A 6990-nucleotide genomic window follows, 5' to 3' on the forward strand; every position below is an offset into this window, starting at 1 on the left:
CTGAACAGTTTCTCTTGGTATAAATATTCCAGCTCACGAATAAAGACTTCCATTTCGCAACCCCTAACGAGTTAGCGATTCTGAGCAATGAATATCGATGACTGTTAATATCACAAAGCAAGATTTACTGTGCCTGACAAAAAACTTAATACCAGTTATGACATATTCTTGCTAAAATTTTTTAAAAGACAAACCTATTATACATCTGATGGAGCCCCCAGCCCAGAGCTGTCTAACGGAAAGATAACGTGAGCCACGTATGTAATTTTTAATTTTCTAGTAACCACATTTAAAACAGGAATTAGACGGGCTTTCCTGGTGGTCCAGTGGTTAAGACTCCACCTTCTAATGCAGGGGGCACACGTGTGATCCCTACTTGGGAAACTATGATCCCACATGCCATGCCGTGTTGCAAAAAAAAAAAAAATTAGAAACACAAATTACTTATAATAAATGTTATTTAACCTAATGCATCCAAAACATATATTTCAACACACAAACAATATTTTTTAAAGTATTAACATGATACTTCACATTCTTTCACACTAAGTCTTGCAAATTCTGCATGTATTCTGCACTTACAGCACATCTCAATTCACACTAACCACATCTGGACTGCTGAAGAGCCACATGTAGCGAGTGGACATCACACTGGAAAGCAGCAGCTCTAGATCTTAAATATCAATGGCAGGAAGTAGAGGACAAAGGAACATGTTAAACAACATGGTAAGAATGTCATCAGTGAAATCAAGGTTATGGGAAACTGTGGGACACATAAACCATTATGTTCAAAACTTAATTACGGGCTGGGCTTCCCCGGTGGCACAGTGGTTGAGAGTCCGCCTGCCGACGCAGGGGACGCAGGTTCGTGCCCCAGTCTGGGAAGATCCCACATGCTGTGGAGCGGCTGGGCCCGTGAGCCATGGCTGCTGAGCCTGCGCATCCGGAGCCTGTCCTCCGCCAACAGGAGAGGCCACAACAGTGAGAGACCCGCGTACCGCAAAAAACAAAACAACAACAAAGAAAACTTAATTACGGGGACTTCCCTAGTGGCACAGTGGTTAAAAATCCACCTGCCAATGCAGGGGACACAGGTTCGAGCCCTAGCCCGAGAAAATCCCACATGCCACGAAGCAACAGAGCCCTCACACCACAACTACTGAACCTGCGCTCTAGAGCCTGCGAGCCACAACTACTGAAGCCCGCGCACCTAGAGCCCGTGCTCTGCAACAAGAGAAGCCACAGCAATGAGAAGCCCACGCACTGCAACGAAGAGTAGCCCCCGCTCGCCGCAACTAGAGAAAGCCTGCGCGCAGCAACGAAGATCAAATGCAGCCAAAAAAATTAATTAATTAATTAAAAAACTTAATTGCAGGACTTCCCTGGTGGTCCAGTGCATAAGACTCACCAATCCCAATGCAGGGGGCCCAGGTTCGATCCCTGGTCGGGGAACTAGATCCTGCATACCTCAACTAAAAAGTCCACATGCCACAACGAAGATCCCTCATGCCACAATTAAGACCTGGTGCAGCCAAATAAATAAATATTTTTTTTAAAAAAACTTAATTGCAAGAGAAAAATAAAGACGTGGAAATCAATATACTGAGAATTAAGAGATACCTATCAAGGGCAATGAATAGACCATATTTTGAAATGAAATGAAAAATCTGAACAGTGACTGAATATTTATTGACTGAAATATCCATATTAACTGAAATACAGATGAAATATATCGCTAAGAACTGCTTCAAAATATTTGAGGATGGATTGGGGAGTGGCCACGAGGAGACAAACTGTTGACATCGGGGGACAGGAACATGGGGCTCATTCTACCACCACATCTACTTCTGAGTAGGTATGAAAAAGTTCCGCAATAAAAATTCTGAAATATCTACATATGCATTTGTCTGTATACGCTCAATAATTATAATACTGGTAGCCTGCCAAAAGAAGAATTGAGTGGTTAGAGGACAAAGAGGCAGATGTTTCACTTTATAATTTTATACTTTTTGAATTTTGAACCATGTAACTAACTCATTTACTCAAGATAAATTTAAACACATATGCCTTGACTCAATCCACCACAGGACCCAAGCCTACTCAGTGGTCTCCCTGCTTCCATCATCTTTTTAAAATGTGAATCCCTAAAATAATCCCTCGCTGATGGTCTATACTGCTCAGGAGACCATCAACTTGTTACCACAGCGACAAGGCCCTCGGTGACCCGACCCCACCTGTCCAGCTTCAGCTCGTGTCCCTTCTGACCCATAATTCCACCGTGTACCAAAGGCTTCAGTGTCACAACCCATAACCGAAGAAGCTGGGACATCTATAAAACAAACACCACGTGGCTACTGAAGATGTTAAAAGACACAGAAGCACGTGAGATGATCCATGAAAGAAGAGTGCAGACAGCACGCACTCAGTGATTACAGCCGATTTTAAGTACGAACGAACGAACGAACGTGCACACTCAGATCAGAAACAAACAGATGACAAATATTTGGCATTCTTAGCTTTCTAGGTTTCAATTTTCTACATTTTTTAAATGCCTGATTTCTTTTTGAAATGTACAACTGTACCCTGCACTTCCATTTCATGTCTTATCTCCTTTAGGACCTGGACTATCTTATTTTCCTCAAGCGGCCTTTCCCAACACAAGTCTGCCTGCAGCAATTAGCGCAAGAGCACGGGCCTTTTCTTGTTTACTTTGAACTGATTCCATCTCAGTTCCCGCTCGGTAATATTTGCTCTATCACACTCTTTAAATTTTGTGAAATCAGAGACCAATCTCATAAACTTGCATATCCTCTTACACAGTATCTAGAATAGCACCTCATAACGAGAAGGGGCTCAACAGTGCTTATAGACCGCTTGGAAAGAGCATTTTAAATATACTCTGATCAGAACTTACAAACCTATTAAAAGTGGGATGCAGAAAGCAGTCCAAAAACTTTTCCAAAGTAAAATATCAACTGACAGTGACGATACGGGGAAAGTGACTTCTGACTTCTTATCTAGGAAGACACCACTTCAAAGGAAATGCCACCTTTGAAGAGTTAAAGGAACACTTCAGGGACTTCCCTGGTGGTCCACTGGTTAAGACTCTGCGCTCCCGATGCAGGGGGCCCAGGTTCAATCCCTAGTCGGGGAACTAGGTCCCGCATGCCGCAACTAAAAGAGCCCACATACCGCAACAAAGATCCCACGTGCTACGACTGAGACCCGGCGCAGAATAATAAATAAATAAATATTAAAAACAAAAAAAAGAACCACTTCATCTTTTGTGTTTTAAAATCCAAAACCACTGAAGACTTTTTTGTTTTTGTTTTGTTTTAATAAATGAAAATACTAGAAGTTAAATAAAAGTGGGACAGTAAGTGGGAGAACTTCTCAACTCTGGAACTCATGCCCTTTGTACCACCCTGCGATAGGCCAAAATAACTGGTCTCCAATCACCATTCCCTATGTGATTTGCTGAGCAAGCAATGTAAACTGAAACCAAACTGCCCACCTACCGTAAGATAACGGCATCCATCAAACATGCTAAGACCCATGAAATAGCAAATAACATAAAGTTCCTAAAGGGAAGAGCCCAAAATATGGTTCCCATAAGCTAAATTATCTTCAAAGACAAACTCAGTAAAATGTGGTCAAACATACAAAACCGTTTGTGATATAGCAGTAAGCGGGGGCTCTGGTCCCCACTGTGGCACGGACCACGTGTGGGATCTCCAACAACTAAGCTAGCCACAGATGTCCTTTTGGGCATCAGGGCTGAGGTACGTTTACTGCCCTTGCTAACCTCTGTTATGACTCCAGAACCTTCCCTGGTTATGATCCAGAACCACATACTACATAGTAAGATCTGAGATGGGCAGCCCTTTCCACAGGATAGCTGTGCTTTTAGTGTGGGTGAAAATCTGCTTCTCGAGATTTATAGCAAATGCTTCTGATTTCTGGATGCAGAAAAGACTTTCCACTCCCTTCTCTTATCAAAAGATCAACAAAAGACAAGAACAGGAAAGAGAAACATGCACTCCACCTAGGAAACATTTCAAACCCCTACACAGAACATGAATAGGAAGACGGAGGCTGGAGGAAACCTCGATCACTCCACAGAGCAGAGGAAGGGGAAACCTAACAAGGTAGTCACTGCTGAGGACCAGGCTGACTGGCCCCACAGAACCATGGAAAGTCTCTAAAGCCAGAGGTGATGCCTGAAGCTGAAAAGGGATGTGGTGTAAAACTCCAAGTAAGGAATGTTGGACTCTCAGGTCCCCGGGCCCCTCCTGCACACTCAGACAAGCACTATTCTATAGCCACAAGCCACCAGAATATACCACACTTGGGGAGAGCAGCACAAAGAAAGACAGGAGTAGGCACCTCACTGAAAGCAAGGGAATTAGGCAAAGGCTACCCAGTGAACCCTGGGAAGACCCTCTCCTTCCCCCTGCCCTTTAACCTAGCTCCAACATCCATCCCACAAGGCAGAGACTGAAGGCTCCCTTTCCAAGGAAATGGAACCAGAGTACAGTAACATTTGGAGGGGAGCCACTAAAAAAAAAAAACATTAGTCATGACCCTCCAGTGAAAGCAACAACAAGTCCCCCAATACACTCATCTTCCCATTTTTAGTACTTTATTCAGAAAGATGAATAAACAGCCAAGGATCACCAGACGTTGGAAGAACGGTTTCCAGCACGAATGAAAGAGACCAAAAGATACAACAGCAAAGAGGAATGCATAGGAAACAGAAAAAGTGCAGGAAACAAAATTTAATTTTATTTTTTTAATTCTTTAAAAATTTAACTGTAATTTTAAAAATTTAACTGAAATTAAGAGATAAGCAAAGATACTGTATACATAAAACAAGAAAAGGAGGCATTAAAAAAGGAACAACAAAAAAAAAAAGGAACAAAGAGGGCTTCCGTGGTGGCGCAGTGGTAGAGAGTCCACCTGCCAATGCAGGGGACACGGGTTCGTGCCCCAGTCCGGGAAGATCCCACATGCCACGGAGCAGCTGGGCCCGTGAGCCACGGTCGCTGAGCCTGCGCGTCCAGAGCCTGTGCTCCGCAACGGGAGAGGCCACAACACTGAGAGGCCCGCGTACCGCGAAAAAAAAAAAAAGGAACAAAGAACAGTAAAGAATATGAAAATATGAAAGAAGTTAAAAATTCAGTAACAAATTGGAAAATTGTCAAACACACTCCCAAAAAGTAGAACAAAAAGATCAAGCCATGACGAGGAGAAAAGATTTTTAAAAATTAGAATATTCAGTACAGGAAGTCCAACATTCAAATAAAGGAATCGGGGGGCTTCCCTGGTGGCTCAGTGGTTAAGAATCCGCCTGCCAATGCAGGGGACACAGGTTCAAGTCCTGGTCCAGGAAGATCCCACATGCCGCAGAGCAACTAAGCCCGTGTGCCACAACTACTGAGCCTGTACTCTACAGCCCGCAAGCCACAACTACTGAGCCCACGTGCCACAACTACTGAAGCCCACGAGCCTAGAGCCTGTGCTCTGCAACAAGAGAAGCCACCCCAATGAGAAGCCCGCGCACCGCAACGAAGAGTAGCCCCCACTCACCTCAATTAGAGAAAGCCTGTGCACAGCAATGAAGACCCAACGCAGCCAATAAATAAATAAATAAAATAAATAAGTTTATTCAAAAAAAAAAAACAAATAAAGGAATTGGAAAAAGAGAACACAGAGAAAATAGCACAGAACAAACTATCTCAAATACATAATACAAAACCTCCCTATAAATAAAATGACATCAATCCCCAGATTTCAGGGCTACTTAGTACCCTGTATGATAAATGAAAAAAGGCTACAGCTAAGGCCTATCATGAAAATTAGGAAAATCAAGGATGCAAGGATCCTAAAAGTTTGATGTGGGAATAATGCTTACTAAGGATTAAGAATCCAACTGGGGAATTCCCTGGCGGTCCAGTGGTTAGGACTCTGCACTCTCACTGCCGAGGGCCCGGGTTCAATTCCTGGTTGGGGAGCTAAAATCCCACAAGCCACGCGGTGTGGCCCAAAAAAAAAAAAATCAAACTGGACTTCAACAGCAACAACAAATACTAGAAGACACTGGATCAATAACTTCAAAATTACTTGCAACCTGGAATGCCAAGCCCAGCCAAACTTATGCTTTAGGTGCGGTGGTAAAATAAAAACATTTTCAGACATGCAAGTTCCAAAAGTCTGCCTCCCAGCAAACTACTGGAAAGCTACTAGAGACTGAGTTCCACCACCATGAGTGAATGAACACACAGAGGGGAGCATTAGAGGCAGGGAAGGGGCCAGAATCTCCAGGATGGGAATGTGCACAGGCCCAGAAAACAAGCATTCCGTCTGGGCTGGGGTGCCTGAGGAGCACTGTGGAACCGGCTGGTGAGCTGACAGGGCTGAGTGGTAAAAACTTAAATTGAGAAACATTTTACAGAATGAAAGGTGCGGGAACATTATTCCGAGGTTCAAGGGGAATCAGGCCAATGAAAAATAAAGCAATTACTAACTCAAGGGAAGTAAAAAAGTCTGCCCAAGAAAAGAAATCCAATTGTGGTTTACCATCCAGCTCAGCACGGCACAAAAATGACCTGAACAGACTGACAAAGATTCTGATATAGATTTAACCATAACTGTGAGTTACCTAAATGAGAGACAGAGTATGAGAGAACTGAAATCATCATCTACCATTAGTGGAAGTCAACAGATAACGCCTAAAATTGGTGAATGAAGGCATGACAACAGAAGCGTGTTATTTAGAAACATGAGGCAAAGGCTAAGCGTGGATGCTGCCTCTCCTGAAAAGCAGGAGAGGATGGCAGCTTCTTTACTGCCTTTTAGCACTATTTGACTTTCTAAACTCTGTGCATGTGCATGCATTATTTTAAAGAAACACAAAACAAGGTTAAAGAAAGAGACACATAGTAGCCACCCTGCTAGAAACGCACAGAATTTGCCTGGGAAGGCCCTCCT

The 6990-nt window shown here is 43.3% G+C and overlaps 1 non-coding gene across 1 annotated transcript; it reads left to right on the plus strand.

The window, feature by feature from the left end:
• Nucleotides 1-5941: 5941 nt before the first annotated feature.
• Nucleotides 5942-6014, plus strand: TRNAE-CUC (transfer RNA glutamic acid (anticodon CUC)). Its single transcript has one exon. It is a non-coding gene; the product is annotated as a tRNA-Glu (tRNA).
• Nucleotides 6015-6990: the final 976 nt, after the last annotated feature.

The sequence above is a fragment of the Lipotes vexillifer genome, unplaced genomic scaffold (assembly GCF_000442215.2).
Source record: "Lipotes vexillifer unplaced genomic scaffold, Lipotes_vexillifer_v1.1 scaffold636, whole genome shotgun sequence".
Lineage (NCBI taxonomy): Eukaryota > Metazoa > Chordata > Mammalia > Artiodactyla > Lipotidae > Lipotes > Lipotes vexillifer.